Source organism: Balaenoptera physalus (genome assembly GCF_965194825.1).
Source record: "Balaenoptera physalus genome assembly, chromosome: 16".
NCBI lineage: Eukaryota > Metazoa > Chordata > Mammalia > Artiodactyla > Balaenopteridae > Balaenoptera > Balaenoptera physalus.
Window position 1 is genome coordinate 14187949 of NC_138898.1, and position 12173 is coordinate 14200121.

Consider the following 12173-nt stretch of genomic DNA (forward strand, 5'->3'; position numbering starts at 1 on the left):
CAGTAAAGATTTATTGAACATCTACTATGTGCCAGACACCTTTCTGGGTGTTGGAGACATGGCAGAGAACCATACAGTTAAGTCCTTGCTCTCATGCAGCTTACATTTTTGGTACTGCAGGGGTGGAATAGACAACAAGGAAACCTACAAATGAATATCCTCTTGTCAGCTGGCGATAAGCATCTTGAAGACAGTCAGGCAGCCTGATGACGTAGGAGCTGGCTTGGCAGGGCAGGGGTGGAGAGAGTATTTGGTGGAGCACATAGGACACTATAGCAAAATTGCTGTCCTTGATGCTGGATTTCCTCCACTTAAAGGCTCTCTGCTGTCCCCTGGACTCCCAGGCCCCCAGACATCCACTCTGGAAGGAAAGTGGAAGTTCCTTTCCCCTGAACTCTACCACTAACTTGCTGTTACCTTAGCAAGGTCACTGGCCCTCCTTGGGTCTCCCTGAGTTTCCCCGTCTGTAAATTGAAGGCATTAGACCTGCTGATTTTCATACTGTGAGCTGGGACCCATTGAATGAGTCACATGATCAAGTTGGGGGTTGTGACCATCATTTAAGAAAAGGAAATAGAAAACAGCAGAGTGTGAATAGCAGAGCATGAAGAAGGGTGAGTATAGTTTCCTGTAACTTTCGTGTGCCCATGTGCTGGAGCAGGTACTGGGTCACCATGTAAATTTTAGCTCTTGTCATGGGCTGCCGTCAAAAGAATTGGAAAGTTCTGCACTAGATCACCTCTCCTGGCCTTCTGATTCTAGCAGACTACGAATCCAGCGTTCCTAACCCAGGGGACCAGACAATTTAACAACGTGCTCACGAGCAGAGTGGAAACTGAATCGGCGAGCGTGCTCTGAGCAGACATCGCCTACACTTTTATTACTCCCAATATGCAAAAATCACATTAAGGCTACGTTTAAAAACCAGTAATATTGCAGGAGGCTTGGTATTTCCTGGGGATCTGTTCCTGCACTTCCACCCACCACGGTCTGAAACTCTGAAATCCCTCTCTTGGGGGTACAGCCTCTCAGCCTCCCTTCCTCCCATGCTTTCTCTCCAGATGAGTTCTTTCCTTTGTCCTAATTCATTCATTCACTCACTCACACACTCATTCATTCGGCCATTGAACACCTGTTTCTTGAGTGCTGCTATGGGCCACACACCGTTTTAGGTGCCGGGGATTCAGGTGGTGAACAAAACGATGAGATCCCATTCTCATGGGGTTTATGGTTGGGTTTGGTGGTGGGTGTGGCCGGTGGAAGCTGAGACAGACAATAAACAGGACAGCAAATCAATGACGACTTTCAGGAGCTATGATAGAAATCAACAAGATGATGGGGGCAAGGGTGACAGGAGGGGAGGGGAGGCCACTTCTGACAGGGTGACCAGGGAAGACCTCCTTAGGGAGCTGATATTTGACTTGAGACTTGAATGACCAGAAGGAGTCAGGGGAGAGGGACAGTGCAACAGAGAGAGGGGACACAGAGTGCAAAGGCCCTGAAGCGACCCCCACTCCTCCCACCTGGCTCCCTCACTTCCCGGTAGCTTTGTACTGACTTCATCTGCCTTTCTGCCTAGACTAGACCCATGGTGAGTCATTTTAAAGATGGAACTCAATGGCCCTGATCCCTCTCCATCCCATGGCCTTTGGGACTCTTAATGTATGTTATCTTGTTAATCCTCTCAACGACCCTGGGAGGCAGCTATTATTTATCCCCATTTTCCAGATGTAGAAACTGAGGCTCAGAGAAGACATTTGATTTGCCCAAGATCATACGGTTTATATAGTGGTGGAACTGGGGTTGAAGCCAATTCAGTCTGATTTAGAAGCACACAAAATAGGTTTCAGCTGGAACCTAGTTGCTGGTTGACAAATCCTTAGTCTCCTCTTATTGAACCCCTGTGGCTGTTGGGTTTATCTCCTTTGCCTGTTCTGATCAATTCCTCGTGGTTGCTGGAAGCTCACTGTTGACAAGAAATGGGAAGCTGCCCCTGAGGGCAACATTCATTCACTCAAGAAAGATTTGTTAGGCCCCTACTGTGTGCCAGACCCTGTTTTAAGCATTGAGTGTTCCCTGGCAAACAAAACAGTCCTCATGGAGCTGGCATTCCAACGAAAAGACATAAACAATAAATTAAATTAATAGGGAAATCAAAATCTATGTTAGAAGGTAAGAAATGCAGCAAGCATGGAAAGGGGAATGCTTGCAGTTGTAAATAAAATAGTTAAACCCGATTCTTCCCATGGCCAGCTCCTCCTCAGGCTTTGAATCCCAGCTCAAGGATCACCTCCTCCAGAAAGCCTTCCTTGACTGCCTAACATTGTCTACTGCCTTCCCACACTATCTGCCTTCCCCCAGTTTTATTTTCTTGCTCTTATCTGACACAATCTATGTATTTGTTTATCATGTGTGCTTACCCTCGTTAAAATGGAGACCCAGTGCCTAACCTGTGCCTGGCACGTCGTGTGTGCTCAATAAAAATATGCGGAAGGAAGGGAAGAGCTCTCAGACGATGAGGAAACAGAGGCTCAGAGAGGTGTTGTGATTTGTCTGGTCATACAGCCAATAGGCAGAGGAGCCAACTCAGCTGTGAACTTCAAGCTGTCTCAGTGACTTGAGGACAGAGGCACTAAGGCACTCAGCCTGGCCTGGCGCACACAGGGTCTCCAAAGTGCGTACTTGGACTCAGCCTAGACCTCGGGAGCCCAGCAGATCCCAGCGTGGGGCTCAGGCTGATGATTCAGCTGCCTGTAATCCCACTTCCCTGCATCCAGAGAAATGGTTAAGCCCATTTGAGAAGGGCTTAATGGTCCTTGCTAATCAGCAAACCAAGGAGTCAGCCCTCCTGGCCTCAGCACTAGCAGGAGGCCCAGCCAAGAGCACAGGGAACTGAGGCATCTCTGCAGACAGACCGGCTGGAGGGCCTGGAACATCACAGGTTGCTGAGCTCTACCCCAGAGCTTAGAGTTCACTGGGGCCCAAGAACTCACCTTTCCAACAGGGGCCCGGCTGACGCTAAAGCTGCCGTCTCAGGACCTGACTTGGAGCAACAATGGACTGGAGGATGAATGAACCGAGGCAGGGCCTGGTCCAGAGCGCAGGGGACAGAACCGGGCAGGCTCAGACAAGGCCCGGCCCGGATGCCTCGGCCAATTTTGCTGGGTCCCTCCTCGGCCAGCACTTTCTTGTTTCTTTACCATGAACAGTACCAACTGCCCTCCAGGGCTGGGAACCACTCCCTCTGGGGTCCCTTGGGTTCCTGCTGATTCAAGGGAGTTTGAGACACATAAGGCTGCTGAGACTGTCTCGTGGAGGACAAGCATCCTTGGTGGCCCAGCAGAGCCTCGTTCCTCCACTGAGGTGCAGCTTCTAGCAGGCCCCTAGCCTGGAATTGTCTTTGCAGCTGGGCCCTTTCGCAGACGGTCGCCATCATTGGAAGAAGAAGAGAGGTGGGTCATGGGAGACAGGATCACATATGGTGGTTAAGTCGATCCTTAAGCCTAAAAGATAGAGTTCAAAGAATCCCAGTGTTCTCACTTCCTGGTTGTGTGACCTCAGGAAGGTTACTTTATCTCTATGAGCCTCAGTTTCCTCATCTGTAAAGAAGGACAATAAGAGCTATTTTTCTCTGTTAATCATCCTGTTATAGAGCATCTACTCTGGGGCAGGCAGGGTGCTGGGCACACGGCACTGAGCAAGACAGACAAATATAGCTGCCCTTGAAATCCCACTTTCTAGTGGGAGAGAGGGGAATTTTTAAAAAGAATTAAAGTAAATTATATTACAATGTAAGGAGGAGATAAATGCTATGAATGTGGGAAACACTAAAGAACAAACAGCCCATTTTCTTCAAGAGAAAAAAACAAGCACACAAAAAAAGAAGGGGGAACCTATAGATTAAAAGATTTAAGGGGCAGATTAGCCATTCACAATATCTGTACTTTTTTGAATACTCCTTTGAACAAATAAACTGTAAAACTAATTTAGACTATCAGGAATATTTGAACACTGGATTTTTGGTGACACTACGGAATTATTCGTAATTTTTGAAGTCATGTTAATGGTCTCGAGGTGATATTTTTAAAAATTCTCATTTTGGTGATATTTACAAAATGTTTATGGGTTTTAATGACATGATGCCTGTGGTTTGCTTCAAAATCACCCAGTGGGGTAGGTGAGGTGGGCCATCAATGAAGGCAGATGGACCAGGAGTTGGGGCTCAGAGGTGGGTATGTGGGGTCGATCTTACTGTTCTCTCTACTTTGCTTGGGTTTATAAGAAAATGTTTACAGAGAAAGAAAAGTCCTGCTCTGGATAAAGCTGAGATCTGTCCGCTCCCCTGACCATGGTCGTCTCTTGCTGGGCGTCTGAAGCAGCCTTCTGGCTCGTCTCCTCCTGTCTTCCCAAAGCTCCAAGGAAAAAATGTAAAAAGCACGTCATCGCTGTGCAGAAGACCCCCAGAGACATCCCGCTGCTCTTAGAATGAAGACGGGCCTCCCCTCTGCGGCCCCGCGGGGATCCCCTGGTCTGGTTGCTGCCGGCTCTCTTCTCTCTGCCGGACCTCCAGCCCACTGCCCCTTCCCAGCCCGGTCTCCAAAGGTGCCAGGCGTGTTCCTGGCGGAAGCACTCATCTCGCTGCTCCTTCTTCGCCAGCTGACCGCTTGTGGACATTCAGCTCGAATGTCCCATCCTCGGAGAGGCCGTCCCCGGACATCGCCCTGGGTGTTCCCCTCCCCCTCCCGCACTGCTCTGGATATGAAGGGACCCTGGGTACCGTCTGTCTTCCCAGACCTGGGCCTCCATTCCCCCCACTGTGCACAACACAGCCTGGCACACAGTAGGCGCTTAAAACCCGATTGTTGAGTGGATGCCTACACCCACCCCAACGCCGCCACTCAGTGACTACAGGTGGTATGGAGAGCTTGTTAGTGGAAAAAACTTCTGATATGACCTTAGGTGAAAATCCAGGCCACAGAATCATGCCTCTGGGGTGATTACACCTGTGTTGGAAAACTAACAAAACAAAACAAAAAACGTAAACAACTTTGCTCGAGAAAAAGACAGAAGAAAGTGCTCACTATTTAAATTTTAGCTGCCGCTGGAGGTGGGACTATGGATAGTTTAGATCTCTTTGTTCTTTTTTGTTTTCGCCGCATTTTCTTCAAGGCACGCCTATTTCCTTTATCAGGGAAAAGCTGTTAGCGGAGAGGCAGCAAAGGACCTCTTGCGCCCTCTGCTGCTCATCATTGGATACTGCCGTGCAGCTCGCAGGTTCTGCCCGAAGTGGCGCATTTGCGGGTGCCCCACCGAAGTTCGGAAGCAGGTAGAAGTGGATGAGAAGAGGGATCGTGACAGACTCGGCCATCCCCTGGGAATCTCTCCAAATTCCCTGGTGCCCTCACCGTCTGTGGAAGGTCCCCAGGACTCCACCCCCCACCTCTCATCCCTCCTTCAACCTGAATGAGCCCCTTCCTCCAAGCTCCTCCACCTCCCATCCCCTGATGAGTCTAATGGCGGGGGCACAGGAGGGTAGCAGGATCCGGCTTTCTGGGCTGAAATCTTGACCTGACCTTTCGTTCCTGTGTGTCACTGGACATATTAATTAACTGCTCTGGACCTCAGTCTCATCCATACAATGGGACAGTGATAAATCAGGGTTTCTTGGCCTCAGCACTACTGACATTCTGGGCCAGATAATTCTCTCTTGCGGGCGCTGTCCTGTGCGCTGTAGGAAGTTTAGCAGCATCCGTGGCCTCTACTCACTAGATGCCAGCGGCACCCCACCCCCTAGTCACAGCAACCCAAAGGGGTTCCAGATAGTAACAAGTGTCCCCTGGGGCCACAGTTTCCCCTGGTTGAGAACCACTGCACTCTTGGTTTCTATTATTACACGCAACACCTTGCTACAGTTCTCTGCTGTTAGAAGGGGCTCAGAAAATACCAACATGAGTTACTAAAGAATAATTTGGGGATTATCTGCTCTAATAAGAAAAAGAGGGAAGAAAGCATCTAAGACTCCCTCCTCCCTGCCTGCATCCCCACCCCAGCTGGCTGCTGCATGCATGCAAGGTGAGCTCACATTCCTGGTCCCCCAGAGATGTCCCCTACCCCTGCCTGAGCTGGCCCCAGGCTGCAGAGGTGGGCTGGGCCTCCCAGACCCCCTTCGTGCCGGGCCTGTTGTGCTTGGCGCCATCCGCAGGCCTCCACAGCAAGGAGAACGTATTCAATTAACCTAGAAAAACAATAGCAGAAAGGGTCAGAGTTATTGTGAAAAAGGAAAAGTGGTGAAAAGATTCTGGCGAACAGGTCCCCAGTGGGCGTGGGTGGATAAGAGAGGCCAAACAGCTTGACTAAACTGGGAGAGCCCTCAGAGGTGCGGGGGCATTGGTGTCCCCCTCCAGGGGACAGGGACAGCTAGGAAAACAAAGACTTGCTCCATATCCTGGCCTGTGGGCCTCCCATCTTCGAGTGTGGAGGCAAGAAAAATACAGTGGGATCCAAGTCACCCTGGGTTCCTCCCAGGCTGGAGAAGAGAAAGCCACGAGATGGGCTCAGAGAGTGCTCGCAGGGTTGGGGGTCCGGCTAGGGGTCGGGGGAGTGGGATTCTTACCTCTGCAGTTCCTGGGGCGAGATCTTTCTATTCTCAAAGCCTGGAACCAGAGATTCGAATACAGGAGCGTTCTCACTGGAGCAGCCTCCTGCTGTGGGTGGAGGGGTGCGGGGACCCTGGCCCTGGGGGAGAGTGGCCTCGGATGTTAACAATTAACAATGACTCTCAGGTCCTGAGTGCAGATTAAAGGGCCCGGCGCTGTGCCAAGTGCTTTACAAAATGATCCCATTAAATCCTCAAAACCCCTTGGTGTGATTGCCTCTAGTCATCCATTTATTCATTCAGCAAATATTGGTTGAGCACCTACTATGTGCATATTTGTTCAGGACCTACTGTGTGCTGGGTTCTATGCTTGGAAGAGATACAACAGTGAGAAGAAAACAGATGTGGGGATGCAGAGCACCTGTTGGTCTCCCACATTGCTGGTGGGAATGCAAAATGGTGCAGCCACTCTGGGAAAAGTCGGATAGTCTCTTATAGTTAAACATACTCTTAACCATACGGCCTAGCAATCCCACTCCTGGGAGTTTCACCTGAGAAATGAAAATCTATGTTCTTGCAAAAACCTGTACATGAACATTTGGAACAGCTTATTCATAATCACCCAAAACTGGAAACAACCCAAATGTCCCTCACCTGGGGAGTGGATAAATAAACTGGCATATCCTGACCTTTGGCCAGTCTGCAGCCTTCTGCTGTAGACTAAGAAATAGCTGAGACCAAATGCAACTCATAACAGGGTGCTCTGAGCTTGTTAGAAATGCAGTTCTTGGGCTCTGCCAAGGAAGCATCTGGCATGTGCCTCACTCACTTCACATAAGGCTTGTATCTTCACATGTGCTTTTGGCTGCAAGTAACCTATCATCTAGAAGAGGTGTGAACTGTATTTTATAGAAAGTGTGTCACATAACAAGTAGTCCTGAATTAGATGGTCCCAAGTTCAGTTAATTCAGCCTCAATTATGTCAGACAGGAGGATGGGGGCCCCTGCACTCCCCCTGAGCTTTTCCTTGTGGTCACAAGATGGCGGCCACAAATCCAGACATTCTGACTATGTTCAAACGTAGGACAGATGAAGAGACGTTTCTCAACGGTTTCTCTCTTATCACACAGGAAAAATCTCTCCCAGAAGCCTCTGTGAGACATGCACTTACATTTCATTGGCCAGAACCAGGGCATCTGCCCTCCTATAAACCAATGGCTGGCAAAAAGGAATGATTTAGATCAATAACAATTGTCCCCCTGGGACTGGGGATAGAGCATCTCTCCCTTCAGCACACTGCCATCTGCTCTGTGCTGGAACAAAGTGGACGTTCGCTCAGCCAGGAAGAAGGGAGAACGACAGTCTGTCTGCTGCAGGTCCCAGCATCAGCTTTTACATGTGATCTTTAAATAACGTTATACCCAAGTCACAGAGAAGTACTGCCAGAACTGATCACAGAAGAGATCATAGGAAATCATCAAACTTGGGTCCCACTATCAGACCACGTGAATTACTGTTTTAAAATAAATCCCACCCTCTCTGTCTCTGCCCACTCCCGTTAGGTTGCTGTGTGTGTGCACGCACGTTAGAGGCTTGAGTTTTAAAATCTAACCTTGTAAAAGTGACTTCAATTTTGGTAACTCCATTTTGGACTTTTTTCCTATTCTTTCTCTTCTTTCTTTTCCAATTTTTCACTATAGAGAGAACTAGTTCAGGCTTCTTTTGATCTCTGAGAGTCCCTGCTTGATCCTCGCAACAGCCCTGCAAGGTGGGATTTACTGTCCCCATTGCACAGATGAGAACACTGAGGTCCGGGGGTAGGAAGAGCTCCCGTGCGCAGCTCCAGCTTCGCCTGCTCTCCTCCCCACGACCTACGGAGAATGGACTCTCACCCTGATTTCCATTAGGAAAGCGCTCAGGAAATGGGCCCTCATATTCCATTGACAAGGCTGGTAGACTAGACCAAGATGGAGCCAAGAATTGCCCTTGTCACTTATAGGAGACCCCCAAGATGTTTTCCCACACCACGCCTGGTGGTCCAGTGGTTAAAGGGGGCTCGGGTTCAATTCCTGGTCGGGGAGCTATGATCCCACGTGCTGTGCAGTGTGGCCAAAAAATAAAATAAAATAAAATTTAGAAAAAAGTAAAATAAAATGGAAAAGCCAAGGGTGTGTGCATATGTGTATGTGTACACATATATTAAAAAAAAAAAATTACAGCCTCCAAGGACTGTGGCTACAAAAACACTTCTTTAGTAGATGTCTGGCGCACCCTCGTGTGTCTCTATGGGGTAATAACATTGCAGGGTTTTCAAACAATACATCTTTAAAAATAGTAACAACAATAATAATGGCTGCTGTGCCGAGCAATGTATTAAGAAATTTAAACCCGCCATCTCAGTTTTGACATAAAGTTCTTCATTGGAATAAGTTTTTTTGGAGTAAGTTTTATATGACTATGGTAAAAGGAAAAACTTCACACCATACACAAATGTAGACAGTGAAAAGTTATCTGCCTCTCACCCCCATCCTCCATGATGTGAAAAGTGCCCCCTAATGTCGGGCAGGGCACAACCTGCCCAGACTTGCACTGTGGCCCTGATATGGGTCTGTGTGCAAATGTATCTGTGAGATAAATTCTTAGACATAGAATTGCATGTGTATGCAGTTCTTTCCAGAGGCAATTTGCACCATTTTGAATCAGCACTGGCACAAGGTGCAGTGATAGACATTTTTCCTATTATTTCCTTCACGTGATAAGCTATTACTGAGCACCTACTGGATGCAAGGCATTGTGTTAAGTCCCATGAAAGATTCCAGGGTGACTCGGACTCACTGAGCGATATGGGCATAATCTGAAGGGTCTCCAGGGAGCAGAGAGGCTGTTGCCTACTCCTGCCTTGATGGCCTTGGTCAACTCCCTGGGAATTTCAAAAGCCTGTGCCCTGCGGATCCAGAAGCTCATTTCTGAAATGTGATCCAATAAGCAATCTCACAGAGCAGCCAGTGAAACCTGATGGGAAAGCACACGGGGTCAAGACCCAGCTCTGACATTCCAGTGTGTGACATCAGGCAAGTTTCACGTCCTTACTGACATTTGAATTTTCTTACCAATAAAATATGGATAATAATACTTACCTTGGGTGAGGGAGGTGTCAGGGAAACCGAAGTCCTTCAGAAATATTTGTTGAATGAATGGACTGATGAGAATCTTGATGTGAGTTTCGCTAAGGAGACATTTAAGACTAGGTATGTCTCAGATTAAATGCTTAATCATTTCTCCTCCTGCAAGACAATTCCTCCTGTTTCTGTATCAGTCAGGTCTCTTGACTGCAAGGGAAAGAAAAAATAACGTGAACGGGCTTAAAAGAACAAAAAGAAATTTACCGATTCACATATCTAAAAAGTTCATGGATGGGTCTGACTTCGGACATGAGATGCTCAAAAGATGTCATTAGGAATCTATTTCTCTCATCCTCGCTCTGCCAAATTCTGTCTTGGCCTCATCCTCAACCAGCCTCTCCGTGCTGGTAGCGTGAAGGCAGAAACAGCTCTAGGCTTACCTCCTGTTCCCTCAGAAATCCAGTTTAAAAAGAAAAGAAAAAAGTCTCTCTTACAGGATTTAAAAATTATTCCCAGTTTGCAGTATTGTTGGCTCTGATTGGCTTAAGCTTTGGTCACGTCCCCATTTTTCAACCAATCACTGTAGCCAGGAAGGTAGGGGATGGCATGCTCTCATTGGCCAGGCAGGAGATGGGGTGGTCCCCAAGGAGATAATCGTCAAGAGCCGTCTACTGAGGGTGAGTAGAAGCGGACAGTGTCCAAACAACAGGTGTCTGCTTCTGCTGCGCCATCCTTCACAGAAAATCTACTGGACTCTCTGCCTTCTTTGAGTGATACTGTCAAAAAGGGACAAGAGAATTAAAAGAAAATGTAGTTCTTTTCTGTATTGGAGTTGAGGCAGGCTGGAGAAAGCCGCCAAAGCTTCAAGGCAGAGAGTGAGAAGCAGAACCGTAATACCCAGGCAAGTATTGAAGGGATAAATGAATGCAACGGAGTGTGAGAACGGGGTGTGAGAACGGGGTGTGAGAACGGGTCTCTTTCTGCTTCCAGTTTGGTGGAAGCCACAAAAGCCAAGAGTAACCCCATGGGCAGCAAGTGCCCTCCCCTCCATCTTTGCAGGAATTGCAGAGGAGGTGGTCAAGATTGGTTGCCAGACCCTTAGCTCAGTCCCTACCCTGAGGAGGATGGAGAAACTGACAGACAGAGAGGACTGGTTTTGGGGAGACACTGCTTTGGAGAAACTACTTGGAGAAAATGCTGTGGCATGTCCTTGCTGCCAGCACCCCAGCCCTGTGGTGGAAAAGAGGATGTACCAGCTCTTCACCTACAGCCAAGTCGGAGAGATGCGGGGGAACTACCTGGAGAGTCTGCTCCTGTCTCCTGGACAAGCCAGTGCCAGACCCAGGCCTAGAACAGTCTGCAAGTTTCAGATTGCGGCTGCTCAGCCTCCACAGGATGAGGGATTACTGCCACCTGCAACAGGAAGTGGCTCCAGGGTGGCTCAAAGGTGTGAATTTCTTCCAGGGGACTGGTCCTGAGCCCCACAGAAGCAACTGGCATGGGATCGCTTGGGATTCTCAGTGGCAGGCCCACCTGGGTGAAGGATGAAGGATCCAAGGGGAGGTGACGGACCACGGGATGCCAAGGATCTGCGTCTGAGGAAGTGCATTCAGAGGTTCCCAGTGGGGGGATGGCGGAGAATCCACGCACGCACCCCAGTAAGAGAAGGAATGAGCTGCAAATGCCCACTGAGTCCAGAAAGCATGATGCCGCGTCCTAACAGCGCCAGCCAAGTAAGGCCTTTCCTGCCTCTTATCTCTTTGGAGTCCGGTGAGGGGGGATGGGGAGGTGAAGAAAGAGTGGGGGAGGGGAGAGGTGTAATGTGAATGAAATTGGGAATTTTGACATGACTCGACCTTTTTTAGTAAATTTATTTATTTATTTATTTTGTCTGCGTTGGGTCTTTGTTGCTGCGTGCAGGCTTTCCCTAGTTGCGGCGAGCAGCGGCTACTCTTTGTTGCGATGCTCAGGCTTCTCACTGTAGTGACTTCTCTTGTTGTGGAGCACGGGTTCTAGGCTCACGGGCTTCAGTAGTCCTGGCACGCGGGCTCAGTAGTTACGGCTCGCGGGCTCTAGAGTGCAGGCTCAGTAGTTGTGGCGCACGGGCTTAGTTACTCTGCGGCATGTGAGAGCTTCCCGGACCAGGGCTTGAACCCATGTCCCCTGCATTGGCAGGCGGATTCTTAACCACTGAGCCACCAGGGAAACCCTGGACATTTTAATTACTGAATTTAGACTGTTGTTACACTTGGAAATGACTAAAAGACATTTCATTGTTCTCATCATATTGTTATTTATCATTATCTAAGAGTGAGCAGAAAAGCTATGGGATCTGCCCAGGTAAAGAACCCTCCCACTAACAGTGTTTAAGTGCGTGGTGGGAGGGGAAGTAGAGTTGATGGTTGCACCTGCTGACTTCCCCGCTTTCAATGTACCTGAACGTGTCCGCCCCACAA

The 12173-nt window shown here is 48.8% G+C and overlaps 1 long non-coding RNA gene across 1 annotated transcript; it reads right to left on the minus strand.

Annotated features, from left to right (window-relative positions):
- Positions 1–824: 824 nt before the first annotated feature.
- Positions 825–11601, minus strand: LOC309645002. Its single transcript, XR_014254700.1, has 2 exons — positions 9733–11601; positions 825–6235 (listed from the first exon to the last, which is right to left on the minus strand). It is a non-coding gene; the product is annotated as an uncharacterized lncRNA (long non-coding RNA).
- Between the last annotated feature and the right edge of the window lie 572 nt (positions 11602–12173).